The following is an 18,842-nucleotide window of genomic DNA, read 5'->3' as shown; positions in this document are numbered from 1 at the left end:
TGTACAAAGGATGTGCGGTAAGAACACTAAAGTCCTCTGCTTTCCTAAGGATATGGTCAACAACCTGAAGGAGAGAATTCTTCAAATTGCAGATGAATATCCAACTGTGACAAACATTGTTCTGCATACAGGATCAAACAATGTGTCCAAACAACAGTCGGAGGTTCTGAGACGGGACTTTACTGGATTATTAAATACTGTAAACTCTCTGAATGCAGCTGTATTCGTCAGTGGACCTGTACAGCCCGTCAGAGGAGGAGACGAGAGATTCAGCAGGTTGTTTGCACTGAATAAATGCCTTATATCAGCATGTACTGACCACTCAATTTTTCATAAACAATTTTAATATTTTTTGGGAACGCAGGCATCTGTTTAAAGCAAATGATTTAATTTTAACAAGTCAGGGGTGAAACTGTTCACCTCCAACTTGTTTTATTCCATACGTCATCCATCTGTGCTTGGTGCCAAGACTGAGATAAATGAGGAGTTATCTCATAAAGAGGAACAAACAGTACTGCAAGAACAGACAGCCCAGCAGAAACCTTGAGGAGGAGCCTCATCTGCCCCCACCCGGGAAGAGCCTCAGAAAGGAGAGACATCTGAGGCAAGAAGAGGGTTCCCTATTTGCCTCCAACTCTCTCAACAACACCAACGACCAGGACCAGGACCAGGGACCATGATCTTCCCCAGTCCCCCAAACCCCTGACAGGCCATCACCCTCCTCCACCTCCCTTTCTCCCTCCTCCCCACACCTGAAATTCACTGAGAAGATGATGGAGCGGGTCAATGCTGGGATCAGATCTCCCCCCCGGCCCAATCCCTTTTTGTCCCCCATAAACCCCCCACCCGAGCAGCCAAAGGTTTGCCATCGAGCCCCATCCTCAACAGAGCAATCGAAGTCACATTGCCCAGCCTCGCCCCCCTTAGTTCCTCCTTACCACCTTCATGCTCTGTCTCCGCAGTCTGATGTGTGATTATGGCAGTGGTGACTTTTCCCAGGAGAAGCTGGGACCCTGTTTACTAGAAGGTTTTAAAATTTCTGTACTTTTAGGTGACAGAAGGAGACATGTGGCCTGGTCAAAAAACAGAGAGCTGCACTCTAAAAGACCTTTAAACATAGTAAACATACCTTGTGTGCCACAGACTGCTCCCAAACACGAGGGGACAAATAATACCTCTAAAACACTTAAGCTGGCTTTATTAAACGTTAGATCTTTAGCTGTCCATCCATCCATTCACTTCCGCTTATCCTTTTCAGGGTTGCGGGGGGCGCTGGAGCCTATCCCAGCTGTCATAGGGCGAGAGGCGGGGTACACCCTGGACAGGTCGCCAGTCTGTCGCAAGGCTAACACACAGGGACAAACAACCATTCGCACTCACATTCATTTGCACATTCACACCTAGTGACAATTTGGGTTAGCCAATTAACCTATCCCCACAAGCTGCATGTCTTTGGACGGTGGGAGGAAGCCAGAGTACCCGGAGGGAACCCACGCAGACACGGGGAGAACATGCAAACTCCACACAGAAAGACCCCGGCCTGATGTTGGAATTGAACTCAGGACCTTCTTGCTGTGCGGCAACAGTGCTAACCACCGTGCCACCGTGCTGCCCTAGATCTTTAGCTGGGAAAACATTTTTAATTAATGATTTAATCACTGAGCACAGCCTTGATTTTATGTTTTTAACTGAAACTTGGTTGGACCAAAGTAACAGTGGAGCTGTTCTCATCGAGACGACCCCTCCTAACTACAGTTTTATCAGTGAGGTCAGGGCGAGCAGGAGAGGAGGAGGGGTTGCTGTCTTATTTAATGAATCATTTCAATGTAAGCAGCTATCTCCTGGAAGTTTTCAGTCTTTTGAATATGTGGCTTTACAGCTGAAGGCCCCATCCAAAGTTGTGTTTCTTAATGTTTACAGGCCTCCCAAACACTGCACAGACTTTTTTAATGACCTCAGTGAACTGCTGTCTGTGATCTGTGTTGATTTCGACTGTGTAATTATTGTTGGGGATTTTAACATCCATGTGGACAACCCTCAGGACAAAGGGACTAAAGACCTGAGTAACACTCTGGGCAATTTTGAGCTGACTCAGCATGTAACAGAGGCCACACATAATAGAGGACACACTCTTGACCTACTGATTTCCAAGGGCCTGAGCATTTCAAAGGTTACTATGTCTGATGTGGGCCTGTCTGATCATTACTGTGTTTTCTTTGAAAGTAAAATCTCAGCCCACACAAATATATCAACAGCAGTGATCACAAAACTGTGTATAACTGAATACTGTAGTGAGATCTTTAACCAGGTCTTCCATTAACACCTGACCTGTCCAGAGGTTCAGTCAATGAGCTCATCAATATCTTCAATGCTAAAATGTTAAATGTTATGGACACTATTGCTCCCATTAAGGTGAAGGTTATCTCTGGAAGAAAAAAGTCTCCATGGAGAAACTCCACACTAGTGAAAAATGAAAAAAGACAGTGTAGGAAAGCTGAGCGCAGATAGAGAAAAACAAACCTCCAGGTTCATTATGACATTTATAAAGAGAAACTTCGCAATTATAATTTACAGCTGAGGAGTGCAAGAAGGTCCTATTTCTCTGACATCATCACTAAAAACAGCCATAATGCTCGGGTCTTATTTTCTACAGTTGACAGGCTAACAAACCCTCCTGTGTCAGTGGCAGCTGAACTTCATTCGACCATGGCCTGCAATGACTTTGCCAAATTCTTCACAGAAAAAATCCAAAAGATTAGACAAGCAATTGGTACATCAACAGCAGATTCAGGATATGTACTGTGTCCACCGAAAAACTGTTTAAACACCATCAAACGGTTTTACCCTATTAACAGCAAAGACCTGGAGGACATCTTAGGTCAACTGAACTCCTCCTCTTGCTGTTTAGATGTCCTGCCAACAAGTTTTTTCAAAAAGGTCTCAAAGACTTTGGAGTCAGACCTGTTACAGATCGTCAACTTTTCTTTAATGTCAGGTGTGTTTCCAGAACCACTAAAAACTGCTGTAATCAAACCTATACTGAAAAAGGACAATCTTGACAAGACACAAATAAACAACTACAGGCCGATCTCAAATCTCCCATTTTTAAGTAAGATCATTGAAAAAGCAGTTTTTCAACAGCTCAGTTACTTCTTAAAACAGAATAACTGCTACGGTGCCTTCCAGTCAGGTTTTAGACAGAACCACAGCACTGAAACCGCTCTGACCAAAGTGTTTAATGACATATGTCTGAATACAGACAGTGGAACAATGTCAGTCTTAGTTTTACTGGATCTCAGTGCAGCATTTGATACAGTTGACCACAACATATTACTCAAACGACTGGAGAACTGGGCAGGTCTTTCAGGAACTGTACTAAACTGGTTCAAAACATACGTAGAAAACAGGAAATACTTTGTATCAATAGGTAACTTCACATCTGAGCAGACAAGTATCACATGTGGAGTTCCCCAAGGTTCCATCTTGGGACCCCTTCTGTTTAACATCTACATGCTCCCACTTTCACAGATTATAAAGAACAACAAAATAAACTACCACAGCTATGCAGATGACACACAAATATATATCACAATGTCACCAGGAGACCGAGGCCCTGTACAGGCTCTTGGTAAATGCATTGAGGAAATTAATGATTGGTTGTGCCACAATTTTCTCCAGCTAAACAAAAACAAAACTGAAGTAATAGTCTTTGGTGCCAAAGAAAAACAATTACAGGTCACCAGAGAACTTCAATCTATACATCTAAAAACCACAAACCAGGCGAGAAATTTGGGTGTAGTGATGGATGCAGACCTAAACTTAGAAAAACACATTAAGACAATAACAAAATCAGCTTACTATCACCTCAAGAATATTTCAAGGATAAAAGATCTGATGTCTCAACAGGACCTGGAAAAACTAGTCCATGCATTCATCTTTAGTAGGCTTGACTACTGTAACAGCATCTTTACAGGTCTACCTAAAAAATCAGTCAGACAACTACAGCTCATTCAGAACTCTCACTAAGGTCTCACTAAGACCAAAAAAGTGGACCACATCAGTCCAGCTCTGAGGTCTTTACACTGGCTGTCTGTCCGTCAGAGGATAGACTTTAAAGTTCTGATGCTGGTCTATAAAGCACTGAATGGTTTAGGACCAAAATACATCAGTGACCTCCTGACCCAGTATGAACCTTCCAGATCCCTCAGGTCATCTGGATCCGGTTTTTTATCAGTTCCCAGAGTCAGAACCCGACATGGAGAAGCTGCATTCAGGTTTTATGCTCCATATATCTGGAACAAACTCTCAGAAAGCCTCAGATCAGCTGAAACACTCAGTTTCACACAGTTTATTTAAACCCAGGTTGAAGACTTACCTGTTCTCAGCTGCATTTGAATAAAACACCAAATCCACACTTTTAAGCTTAAATTTCAAAAAGTTTTTTTTAATCAATTTTAAATCATGCTTTTTATTTGTTTTTGTTTTTTAATGTCTCTGTAAAGCACTTTGAATCACCTTGTTGAATTGTGCTATATATAAATAAACTTGCCTTGCCCTATATAGTATGGGAGGACACCTACTGTGTATCTGTTTGAGTACAAGAGCCCTTTCTTTAGGTGGACCGCTGGACTCCTGGCACCGTTTTTTTAAGGAGGCAATCACAGGGTCATATCTTGACCCACATACACACATAACCCCCCCCCCCCCCACACACACACACACACACACACACACATACATATACATACACATACACAGACTGGTACTCTTTGTTCACGTATATTCCTTTTGAGATGTCATATGTTAATGAGACTATGCATATTCATGTAACCACAATAAAGAGCAGTGCTATGGGGCGCTGACTGAGAGTGACTGGGGTTCGAGCGGTAGCGCTCATCTCGGTCATCTCCCTCGTGCACGAGATCACACAAAGAATTCTGCCTGGTGTCCTATGATGTGCTAGCTGCAATTGTCTCGACTGTTCCACACTGTAAAAAAAAAAAATCATGATATAAAAGTATTTTACTGTGTATTTTACAGTTTTGTACTGTTCTTCTAGAACAGTAGTTCTTAACCTTGTTGGAGGTACCGAACTCCACCAGTTTCATATGCGCATTCACTGAACCCCTCTTTAGTGAAAAATAAAATATGATTTTTTTCAAATTCAAGACATAGATATGTTTTTTATTGGTGCACAAAATGAGCCGTGCCTGTCACGGTGGAAGCTCTGCCGAACCCCCGAGACAGACTCACCGAACCCCTAGGGTTCGATCGAACCCAGGTTAAAAACCACTGTTCTAGAATATCATTAAATTCACATAAATAGACTGTGATTTAACATGTCAAATGTAAATTAACATAAAATCACTGTAAATGTAATAAAACATAATTTTCTTGTTTTTTTAAAAGTATCTGTCTGTACATATGCATATTTAGATTGTTAAAATACATTCACAAATGCATCATAATTTCACAAATATTTGTCCATTATTTGAAAGATTGAACTGTTAAATTCAAATGTAATGCTATGGAAAAATATATAAAATGATTCGTATAAACTTTTTTTACATCAAATAATAATTATTATTATTATTGTTGTCTGGTGGCTGGGTACTCTTCCTTTGAAAGAGCACCCAGCCACTGGTACAGATATGTGGACGACACCTGGGTCAAAATCAAGACACAAGAAGTGGAATCCTTCACTGCGCACATTAACGCTGTGGATAAAAACATCAAGTTCACCAGGGAAGACACAAAGGACAACTGTTTGCCTTTCCTGGACAGCACTGTGCACATTGAAGAGAACGGCAAACTCAACATCGAAGTTTACTGGAAGCCCACACACACGGACCAGTACCTCCTCTTTGACTCCCATCACCCTTTGGAACACAAACTTGGAGTAATTAGGACCCTACACCACCGGGCAGAACATGTTCCCTCTAAGCCTGAAGGAAAAAAGAAGGAACACACACATGTAAAGGAAGCACTCAAAACATGCGGCTATCCTAAATGGGCGTTCTTAAAGTCAGCAAAGAGGCACAGAAAAGAAGACCAGACACCAGCGAGGGAGGATAAGAAGGACAGACGCAACAACATTGTCATCCCCTATGTAGCCGGTGTATCAGAAAAACTCAGGAGAGTTTTCTCCAAGCACGACATCCCGGTGTATTTCAGACCCAGCAACACGCTCAGACAAAAACTGGTTCACCCGAAAGACAAAACACCAAAACACAGACTTAACAATGTGGCGTATGCTGTACAGTGCAGCGAGGAATGCCCAGACCTCTACATTGGAGAGACCAAACAGCCACTTCACAAGCGCATGGCACAACACAGAAGAGCCACCTCCACAGGACAAGACTCAGCAGTCCATCTGCATCTTAAGGATAAAGGACACTCTTTGGAGGATGCCAATGTTCACATTTTGGACAGAGAGGGCAGATGGTTTGAAAGAGTGAAAGAAGCCATCTATGTCCACTGTGAGCGACCATCTTTGAACAGAGGCGGGGGTTTACGACACCAACTCTCTGCCATCTATAATCCAGTTTTGAGATCCCTTCCCAGACGCCTTAACGCCCACTCACATCACATCCTGGGCCATCTGACCTCAGGAATTCGCATGATAAGGTGGGGCCAGGTTTCACAATGAACACACCCGAAACTCTGGCTGATTGGGACCCACACCCAGTTTCACACCTTGGCTCAGGCGATTAGAGGATCATCAGGGGGTCCTTTTGTCCCTCTGTGGGGGGTTACTCCCACTAGGTTTATATCTGGGACTCTCCACCATTTGACCTTAGAACTGAAGAAGCTTCTCGGATGAGAGGTGAAACGTCTTCAAGCAACTTAAAGAAGTCCAGACGCTTTTCTTTGCAAGCTCCTTTGACTACGATGACCTGGATGACTCAGAACCTTCACAGACATATTATTATTGTTATTTAGGGCGATCGTGGCTCAAAAGTTGGCAGTTTGCCTTGTAATCAGAAGGTTGCTGGTTCGAGCCACGGCTCGGACACTCTCGGTCGTTGTGTCCTTGGGCAAGACACTTCACCTACCATCTACTGGTGATGGCCAGAGGGGAATTATAAAGTGGAATTGTAAAGCACTTTGATGGTCTCATAAAGCACTATATGAATGCAATCCATTATTATTTAAACCAACTGTATATTTCTGTACATTTAAGTATTATCATTAATATTGCCGCATTTATTGAGTGATACATCTCCTGTTGTCAGGCCTGCAGGTATCAGGCTTGTGATGTTCTCCTTTATCTCATAGTGGACTGTAAGGAAGAGGACTCCCTTACTATATTTATTTATATTATCTGTATAGCACTTTAGAGCACACCTTTCACTTTATTAAAAGCACCTTATCAAGCACTTTATTTAGCATGGCACTTTAAGCATGGATTTGCACACACAAGAAGTTTAAATATTTATTGACTATTTATTGGGAATTTTAAAATCAGTTGGTAGCCTTATTTCAGATCCGGCACAGCTGCTCCTCATCAAGGAATGTGGTGGTTGTCTGTCAGGAGAGAAGAATGGTGGTTGTGATCAAGGTTTACCAGTAAGGAAAACTAATGCAAATTTGTGTGTGAAATCTAGGGATAAAAGTGGTGCAAATAGGTGTTTGTAAGATAATGATTACTCACCTTTCTTGCCTGTGTCCTCTTCAAGGTGTTTGGGCAAATGTTTCCCCGGGGGTCCAGACACCATTTAAAGGTTCCGGGAGAGACCATTGGTAAAGAGAGTGTGGTGAATCTTTTTGTGCTTGGGTTTCTGGGTTTTTATAATATTGGGTTTGGTGTATCATTAAAGTGTGAAATATTTATTAATATGTAAATGTGAAAATGTATTTATGTATTTATTTATTCTTATTGATATATTGTATACTGTGGTGGAAGGTTGGGATTTAAGAATTTACCTGAGTGGAATAATGGTTAAGTCTGTTACAGCTGCACATATTTAAGGCTGCCAGTTGTCATTAGAGTGTGGATTTTTGTGCTGTGAAGAAGCTTGACAAATTAATTGTTGTAAGGAGAGCTGTATAGCAAATAAATGCTTTTTTTGTTCCACTACACTTGCCCTGAGCAGGATTCGAACCTGGCCCTTCTGGTACTGAAAGCAGGTACTCATCTCACTGCACCAAACTCTTTCTCACTACACTTGCCTTGGTCCATCTCACTGTGTTTCCAGCCGCTAAGGGCCGCACTGTTACATGGACAGAAATTATTTTTTGGAGTGGCACAAATAATTTATGTGGCATCAAATTTGATGCAGAACACCTGATTGTTCTGTAAGTAGTTTGAAATGCTTATTTTAAAAAACGCCTTGGCTGCATTTTTTGGTAAACAGCTGCAAAAAACTCTTGCATAAGTAATTATATAGTTACTTTTTTGAAGAAGTAACTATATAATTAATTGCCCAGCATTGTATCATTATATACTGTATTTTGCAGACAGAGAGTTACAGGACTCTCTCCCAGACCACAGACTCATAATACAAGTCAGAGCTTTATAAAAAGAAAGAAAGTTGTGTTTACAAAATTGGAGTTCAAGTTATTTTTACTTCCAATAGTGTTAACATACTACACAGTTCATGAACAAGATTTTTTTTTAAATTTTCATTGTATGTGGGCTAAAGCACTTAATTAAAAGTAGTCTAACATAAATGTAAATGCTGTAATTTGATTATTTTAATAAACCATGTAACTTGGATGGATTCGATGTTGGCGTGCCCAAAGTGCACACGTCTGCTGTTGCTCACAGTGGTCCAAGGGACCACTCAGGGAGTTTGTGGGTTCGCTCAGACACATGAAAATTTAGAGGGAACATTGGCGTCGAGTATTGTTATAAGAATTCCCCCCCTTAATAAAACCTGTCTGGTCAACATCCACAATAGAGCACATTACTTTTTCTAGCCTAAGAGCCAGTGTCTTTGAAAGTATTTTATTATCAACACCAAGAAGGCTAATAGGCCTGTAAGATGAGCATGACTCCGGATTTTTATCTTTTTTAGCTATCAATGTTATATTAGCCTAGTACATAGATTCTGGGAGTTTCGATTCTTCAAATGCTTTATTAAAAACCCTTAATAAACTATTTAACTTCACTTTCATTACCTTAAAAAATTCTACTGGGAAGCCATCTGCCCCAGGACATTTCCCTGACTGGAGTGCAGCTATAGCTTTATCCACCTCCATCAATGTTATGGGTGACTCCAGCAGGCTAACCTGATCTTCAGAGAGCTGAGGGAATACTAAGTCATTTAGGAAAAAGCCTGAGTTAAGCCTTGTTATGTCCATCTCAGACTGGTATAAATTTGTATAGAATTCTCTAAAGCAGTGGTCTCCAACCTTTTTTGCGCCACGGACCGGTTTATGCCCGACATTATTTTCACGGACCGGCCTTAAGGTGTCACGGATAAATACAACAAAATAAAACTAGTACCGGTACCGAAAAAAAGGAGATTTATTGATAACACACCTGAAAAGACCCAGGAAAACCAAGTTAACGATAAAAACGATAACAAAATAACGCTGAAAACCGATAAAAACCCTGAAAACCATACATTTCACACCTGAGCCTCAACTCTCGCAGCCCGGTACCAAACGACTCACGGACCGGTACTGGTCCGAGGCCCGGGGGTTGGGGACCGCTGCTCTAAAGCACTTATTAATCTGACTGTTTCCTACTTGCCTTTCACCATTCACATCCACAATAGCTGTGATAAAAGAACTTGATGGAGTATTCCATGCAAGACAAGCCAGAAAGCGGTTAGGCTTATTAGCTGATTCAAAAAGACGTTTTCTGGCAAAAAGGACATCTCTTTCAGCCTTTCGCATTATCAAATTATGCAAGGATGTCCTAGCAATATTAAGCTCACTTAATGTTTCAGCTGATTTTGTTCCCAACGTTTTTCTTTAGCGAGTAACTCTTAGTTCTTCTCCATGTTTGAGCAATGTTAATATTTAACTTTGAAGTACTTTATGGTCAAAAAGCTCTGTCAATATATACAATACTGCAACTCAGTTAAAGTACAGTAACAGTTTATAGGACTGGACTGGGGATCAGTGAAGCAAGGCTCAAAGATGCTTACCCTTGGTTTTAAAAGGCATATATATTCTGCTATTTATGTCATGACGCCTCCACAAATATGTATATTCTTGACTATAGATTTTTTTTTATCCCTCATTAAATAAGGGGTAAATAAATGTGATCAAATTAAACTGATCATATCAGCATATAGCCAAAATGCATACTCTGTGGAATGTATCTGGAATTTGAAATAATATGGAAGCAAAGGTGGGGGAATATTGTTAAATCATGCATGAGGCTGCTACAACTGTAGTTTGCCTTCACCAGTGTGTGAATGTGAGAGTGAATGAATAGTGGCATTGTAAAGCGCTTTGGGTGCCTTGAAAAGCGCTATATAAATCCAATCCATTATTATTATAAACAGTAATATTTGTCAAATTTGTGATTACTAACTACTGTTTAGGGGGCCCAAAGTTTCACAAATACCACAGCTACCGTAATGATTTGTTGCTTATTATTTAATCTTGAATTTAGCAGGTATGATGAGTCTCTTTGGCTTCCCCCAGAGCTTAATGAATGCTATATAATTTTAAATTCATCACTTGTTGTGAATTCTCCCACAGACAACAATGTCTCTCTGATTCCTCTTGTCAGTCATTAGTTACCATCATTCATACCAGAAGTATTACAGAAGTATTTTACATGCCACCATCAAAGTGCTGGGACTGTTAGTTCAAGGAGTGTGCGCTTATAATGGTAGAGAAGTTTGAGGAAGAACTGGCAGGGGATGGGGTGTGGAACCTGTGGCTATGTGTAACGGAGCAAAAGTGATTTTATTTCCACAGTGTCTTTTTTTTTTTAAAGGAAGGAAACCTTCCTCCAAACGGACAGAGCAGTGGAGCCGCCAAGGGAAAGCACACGAATAAAATCTGTATAATTAAAATATAATTTATTATATTTAAATAGTTAAAAATGTAAAATGAATTAAAACAACCTTGGCCAAGGGGTAACACAATAAAAATCAATAAAACACAACATTAAAAGTCCAGTGGCATCCGCCACGATATAAAAGTCACAAAGAACTAAAAAAGTCCAGCGAAGTGATGTAAAAGGGAAACCCAGCAGAGTCCTCGCCTTCCTCCCCGCATTCCGCGTCCTGGTACGCTGAAGAAAGGGAGGGAGCAGCAGTCACTATTCTTTTCGGCAATTTTCATTCAATAAAAGGGGATAAGTCGAAGACTTACCCCGGGTGGGCAGAGCTCTCAACTCCGCCCGCCGCTTCTTTAAAACTGCAAATCGGCACCAGCTGTCTCGCCGCCTCTGCTCTCCCGCAGTGCACAAGCTGGGCTCTCGTTGCTACTGCCGTCCGCCTGTTCGCTCCGCGTCGCTGGTGCTGTCCGTCCTCCTCGAACGCCAAGCTCCAACCCTCTTATGTGTCACTCAGCACTCTGTAAATTACACTGCCTTTCCTCTCAGGTGTGTCCAATTAGTAAAAATGGGGAAAGGCGGAGTCTCTCCAGGACAATTTGACGGTATAACCAAAACATGCAATCTAAATAAAACACTGCACAAAATATAACCAGTACATGCAATATAAAAATATAAATAAGTACACTTCACATTAAAATACAGCACAGCAAAACAACATCCGTCCTTCCCTAGATGACATCTGCATGCCACACACAGCAAGTGAACTGCTCCTATTTGGATTAAAACATCTTCCAGCCGTGTTCAGTTTCTGTAGAAAAATGCACATGAGTATTCAAGCTCTCAGTTGATATTACTCTTTCAGTGGATCAGATGCTTAAAATTACTTCATTCATGGATAAGAATTCAGAGTTAAACAGGTAAATAAACATAGCTCAAATCAGGGTTCATGCTATCAAGGCTAAGCAAGGCGAGGCTTTGCTCCTTATGCCTTGTGTTTTCTGTTTGCATCTAAAAAATTTGGAATGTCATCTCATTTTTTGGCAACACACTTAGCGTGTAAAGGCCTTTACATTTATAGTTCAACATTCAACATTTGCATCATAGACTAAACTACCTCTTCTTTCAGTGGGAACAAAGTCCCTTTTTCATACCCAGTCCTTCTTCCTGATATTGCTGTCATTCGGAACCGCTACATCGATCACTACGGCCGCCTTCTTCTGTTTGTCTACCACCACTATGTCCGGTTGGTTAGCCACCACCATTTTGTCCGTCTGTATCTGGAAGTCCCACAGGATCTCAGCTCGGTCATTCTCCACCACCCTTGGGGTCATCTCCCATTTTGACCTCGGGACTTCCAGGTTATACTCGGCACAGATGTTCCTGTACACTATGCCGGCCACTTGGTTATGGCGTTCCATGTATGCCTTGCCTGCTAGCATCTTGCACCCTGCTGTTATGTGCTGGATTGTCTCTGGGGCATCTTTACACAGCCTGCACCTGGGGTCTTGCCTGGTGTGATAGACCCCAGCCTCTATGGATCTTGTGCTCAGAGCTTGTTCTTGTGCTGCCATGATTAGTGCCTCTGTGCTGTCTTTCAGTCCAGCTTTGTCCAGCCACTGGTAGGATTTCTGGATATCAGCCACCTCCTCTATCTGCCGGTGGTACATACCGTGCAGGGGCCTGTCCTTCCATGATGGTTCCTCGTCTCCCTCCTCTTTCTTGGGTTTCTGCTGCCTGAGGTATTCACTGAGCACTCGGTCAGTTGGGGCCATCTTCCTAATGTATTCTTGGATGTTCGTTGTCTCATCCTGGACTGTGGTGCTGACACTCACCAGTCCCCGGCCCCCTTCCTTCCGCTTAGCGTACAGCCTCAGGGTGCTGGATTTGGGGTGAAACCCTCCATGCATGGTAAGGAGCTTTCTTGTCTTTATGTCAGTGGCTTCTATCTCCTCCTTTGGCCAGCCTATTACCCCAGCAGGGTACCTGATCACGGGCAGGGCGTACGTGTTGATGGCCCGGATCTTGTTCTTACCATTCAGCTGACTCCTCAGGACTTGCCTGACCCTCTGCAGGTACTTGGTGGTTGCAGCTTTTCTAGCGGCCTCTTCATGGTTCCCATTCGCCTGTGGGATCCCCAAGTACTTGTAACTGTCCTCTATGTCTGCAATGTTGCCTTCTGGTAGTTCAATCCCCTCAGTTCTGACTACCTTCCCTCTCTTTGTTACCATCCGACTACACTTCTCCAGTCCGAACGACATTCCAATGTCATTGCTGTATAGCCTGGTAGTGTGGATCAGTGAATCGATGTCTCGTTCACTCTTGGCATACAGCTTGATGTCATCCATGTACAGGAGGTGGCTGACAACTGCTCCGTTCTGTAGTCGGTATCCGTAGCCAGTCTTGTTAATGATCTCACTGAGGGGGTTCAGGCCTATGCAGAACAGCAGTGGGGACAGAGCATCTCCTTGGTAGATCCCGCACTTGATGGTGACTTGTGCTATGGGCTTGGAGTTGGCCTCTAGTGTTGTACGCCACATCCCCATTGAGTTCCTGATGAAGGCTCTTAGGGTCCCATTGATCTTGTACAATTCTAGGCATTCCAGTATCCAGCTGTGGGGCATTGAGTCATAGGCCTTCTTGTAATCCAACCAGGCAGTGCACAGGTTGGTCAGTCTGGTCTTGCAGTCTCGGCTGATTGTTCTGTCTACCAGTAGCTGGTGTTTTGCGCCTCTGGTATTCTTGCCAATTCCTTTCTGTGTCCCGCTCATGTATTGACCCATGTGCCTGTTCATCTTAGCCGATATGATGCCTGACAGGAGCTTCCATGTAGTACTGAGGCAGGTTATTGGTCGGTAGTTGGAGGGGACCGGTCCCTTCTTGGGGTCCTTGGGGATCAGGACCGTCCGGCCTTCAGTTAGCCATTCCGGGTGTCTCTCGTTAACTAGCAGCTGGTTCATTTGTGCTGCCAGACGCTCGTGGAGTGCAGTCAGCTTCTTCAGCCAGTAGGCGTGAACCATGTCGGGCCCTGGTGCTGTCCAACTCTTCATACTGGAGACCCTTTCTTGGATATCTGCCACTGTGATGGTTACTGGACCCTGTTCAGGGAGGTCGCTGTGGTCAGCCCTCAGATCCTCTAGCCACTGAGCATTGCCGTTATGGGTTGCATCCTTCTCCCATATGCTCTTCCAGTATTGCTCCGTCTCCAGCCTTGGTGGTGCTGTTCTCTTATTGTTCCCTTGCCACTGAGAGTACACCTTTGCTGGTTCTGTGGAGAAGAGAAGAGATTTTCCTTGTTTGAGGTGACCAAATACTTATTTTCCACCCTGATTTACGAATAAATTCTTTACAAATCCTACCATGTGGATTCATGGATTTTTTTTTCACATTCTGTCTCTCACAGTTGAAGTGTACCTCTGGTGCAAATTACTGACCTCTGTCATCATTTTAAGTGGGGGAACTTGCACAATCGGTGGCTGACTAAATACTTTTTTGCCCCACTGTATGTCATTGGCATCGGTGAGCCACTGTCAATATGTGACATATTGAAGTCGCGTTTGAATTTGCGCTTGTTTTTTGCTTTCACTTTGCAATCGCGCGAACTGTGTATAGAGAGCGACAGCACTGATTGGTGAGTGATGATAATTTGCGCACCAATTCCTCTGACATCGTCTTATCAATCGTTAGCTTACTATGCAAACATGACAAGTGAAATCTCCCGCAGCTTAAACATGTAAGAGGATGCAGAGAATCGCTGAGCTTATGTGAGTGCGTGTGTAAAAGCAGCAGGATATATATTTTAGTTCTGCTGAGCCAAATAAGACAGGTCAGGGTGAAGAAGTGACAGCCAAAGAAAAGCTTACCACAATACGGAAAAGTTATGACTAGGGATGGGTATCGTTTAGGTTTTATCTGATACCGGTGCCAAATTGGTACTTTTGAAACGGTGCCGGTGCTCAAACGGTGCTCAAACCGGTGCTTAAAGAATGGAGAACACAAAATTGGTCCAAAAACCTCTCATGTTCAGCTGTTTTTTGTAAAAAGATAACAACGTTAGCCTTTTCTGCAGCTATGGGGCATATATGGTATCACTCTTGGCTGGAAGCAGTGCTTAAACAATGGAAAAAACACAAACTTTGTCCAAAAACCTCTCATGTTTAACTGTTTTCCACTTTTTCTTTGGTCATTTTAGCCTTTTTGGCCAGGGTGAAGGGAGCATCTGCCATCAAACAAGAAGACAGCTGCATGTAGCTATGATGATGTTTGCTAGTTCACCTTACATGCATTAATGTAATAACGTGGTTAGCCTACTCAACGTAAATTACACACGAACAACATTTAGCTACTCACGCAGAAAAGAACGGCTGCTGCTGCCATCATCATCCGTCACATATATATATATATATATATATATATATATATATATATATTAGGGGTGCAACGATACACAAAATTCACGATTCGGTTCGGTTCGATACTTTGGTGTCACGGTTCGATATTTTTCATTTATTAAAATTATAAATATATATTTTAACTCAAAAGTACAGTTTTTAAATTTAACCCTAACCCTTGTGCGTGTTTTTTATTTTGACAGAGAATACGCACCTGCGGACCACTTATGTGCAGCCCTGGTTATTTAGCTCATCATATCGCAGCCACAGAAATTATTTTGTCCATGAAACCATAAAGCTGCACTTTCTTTTTGCCTTATAGTCTGATTTGTCATAACTAGGGATGGGTACCGGTGTGTTCTGACATAAACGGTAGTAACCAGACCGAAAAGCAGCACACATTTCGGTGCTTTATTTCGGTGCTTTTTTTTTTCCTGAGCTGTGATACACTTCTAGCCAATAATTTTTACGTTTCCAAGAATAGTAGGCGGGCCCAGGTACGTACGTTCTTTTAGAGCAGAGCTACAGATTAAAAATGTCCAAGCCGAAGCGGTCAAAAGTCTGGCTGTACTTCACAGCAAAATATGCAAACTCAGCAGCCTGCAACAAGTGCTTTAAGCTGATACTGTGATACTGTGCAAAGGAGGTAACACCTCAAATCTGATGAAACACCTGGCGACGCATAGCGTTTTTTTTAAAAGCCCAGAAATGCGCCGTATTTGATAGCTTGCTGCGAGACCTCACACCGAGCGCATCTACTGTGGGTGGGTTGCCTGTTATGCAACATCCCCCAAAAACACGAAGAGGAGAGTCCTGGCCCCTAGCCCTGCCAGTGTAGCAGAAATGATGACGGATGATGATGGCAGCAGCAGCCGTTCTTTTCTGCGTGAGTAGCTAAATGTTGTTCGTGTGTAATTTACGTTGAGTAGGCTAACCACGTTATTACATTAATGCATGTAAGGTGAACTAGCAAACATCATCATAGCTACATGCAGCTGTCTTCTTGTTTGATGGCAGATGCTCCCTTCACCCTGGCCAAAAAGGCTAAAATGACCAAAGAAAAAGTGGAAAACAGTTAAACATGAGAGGTTTTTGGACAAAGTTTGTGTTTTTTCCATTGTTTAAGCACTGCTTCCAGCCAAGAGTGATACCATATATGCCCCATAGCTGCAGAAAAGGCTAACGTTGTTATCTTTTTACAAAAAACAGCTGAACATGAGAGGTTTTTGGACCAATTTTGTGTTCTCCATTCTTTAAGCACCGGTTTGAGCACCGTTTGAGCACCGGCACCGTTTCAAAAGTACCAATTTGGCACCGGTATCAGATAAAACCTAAACGATACCCATCCCTAGTCATAACTTTTCCGTATTGTGGTAAGCTTTTCTTTGGCTGTCACTTCTTCACCCTGACCTGTCTTATTTGGCTCAGCAGAACTAAAATATATATCCTGCTGCTTTTACACACGCACTCACATAAGCTCAGCGATTCTCTGCATCCTCTTACATGTTTAAGCTGCGGGAGATTTCACTTGTCATGTTTGCATAGTAAGCTAACGATTGATAAGACGATGTCAGAGGAATTGGTGCGCAAATTATCATCACTCACCAATCAGTGCTGTCGCTCTCTATACACAGTTCGCGCGATTGCAAAGTGAAAGCAAAAAACAAGCGCAAATTCAAACGCGACTTCAATATGTCACATATTGACAGTGGCTCACCGATGCCAATGACATACAGTGGGGCAAAAAAGTATTTAGTCAGCCACCGATTGTGCAAGTTCCCCCACTTAAAATGATGACAGAGGTCAGTAATTTGCACCAGAGGTACACTTCAACTGTGAGAGACAGAATGTGAAAAAAAAATCCATGAATCCACATGGTAGGATTTGTAAAGAATTTATTCGTAAATCAGGGTGGAAAATAAGTATTTGGTCACCTCAAACAAGGAAAATCTCTTCTCTTCTCCACAGAACCAGCAAAGGTGTACTCTCAGTGGCAAGGGAACAATAAGAGAACAGCACCACCAAGGCTGGAGACGGAGCAATACTGGAAGAGCATATGGGAGAAGGATGCAACCCATAACGGCAATGCTCAGTGGCTAGAGGATCTGAGGGCTGACCACAGCGACCTCCCTGAACAGGGTCCAGTAACCATCACAGTGGCAGATATCCAAGAAAGGGTCTCCAGTATGAAGAGTTGGACAGCACCAGGGCCCGACATGGTTCACGCCTACTGGCTGAAGAAGCTGACTGCACTCCACGAGCGTCTGGCAGCACAAATGAACCAGCTGCTAGTTAACGAGAGACACCCGGAATGGCTAACTGAAGGCCGGACGGTCCTGATCCCCAAGGACCCCAAGAAGGGACCGGTCCCCTCCAACTACCGACCAATAACCTGCCTCAGTACTACATGGAAGCTCCTGTCAGGCATCATATCGGCTAAGATGAACAGGCACATGGGTCAATACATGAGCGGGACACAGAAAGGAATTGGCAAGAATACCAGAGGCGCAAAACACCAGCTACTGGTAGACAGAACAATCAGCCGAGACTGCAAGACCAGACTGACCAACCTGTGCACTGCCTGGTTGGATTACAAGAAGGCCTATGACTCAATGCCCCACAGCTGGATACTGGAATGCCTAGAATTGTACAAGATCAATGGGACCCTAAGAGCCTTCATCAGGAACTCAATGGGGATGTGGCGTACAACACTAGAGGCCAACTCCAAGCCCATAGCACAAGTCACCATCAAGTGCGGGATCTACCAAGGAGATGCTCTGTCCCCACTGCTGTTCTGCATAGGCCTGAACCCCCTCAGTGAGATCATTAACAAGACTGGCTACGGATACCGACTACAGAACGGAGCAGTTGTCAGCCACCTCCTGTACATGGATGACATCAAGCTGTATGCCAAGAGTGAACGAGACATCGATTCACTGATCCACACTACCAGGCTATACAGCAATGACATTGGAATGTCGTTCGGACTGGAGAAGTGTAGTCGGATGGTAACAAAGAGAGGGAAGGTAGTCAGAACTGAGGGGATTGAACTACCAGAAGGCAACATTGCAGACATAGAGGACAGTTACAAGTACTTGGGGATCCCACAGGCGAATGGGAACCATGAAGAGGCCGCTAGAAAAGCTGCAACCACCAAGTACCTGCAGAGGGTCAGGCAAGTCCTGAGGAGTCAGCTGAATGGTAAGAACAAGATCCGGGCCATCAACACGTACGCCCTGCCCGTGATCAGGTACCCTGCTGGGGTAATAGGCTGGCCAAAGGAGGAGATAGAAGCCACTGACATAAAGACAAGAAAGCTCCTTACCATGCATGGAGGGTTTCACCCCAAATCCAGCACCCTGAGGCTGTACGCTAAGCGGAAGGAAGGGGGCCGGGGACTGGTGAGTGTCAGCACCACAGTCCAGGATGAGACAACGAACATCCAAGAATACATTAGGAAGATGGCCCCAACTGACCGAGTGCTC

The sequence above is a fragment of the Rhamphochromis sp. 'chilingali' genome, assembly GCF_963969265.1.
Source record: "Rhamphochromis sp. 'chilingali' genome assembly, chromosome: 1".
NCBI classification, from domain to species: domain Eukaryota; kingdom Metazoa; phylum Chordata; class Actinopteri; order Cichliformes; family Cichlidae; genus Rhamphochromis; species Rhamphochromis sp. 'chilingali'.
This window is presented reverse-complemented; position numbering follows the sequence as displayed.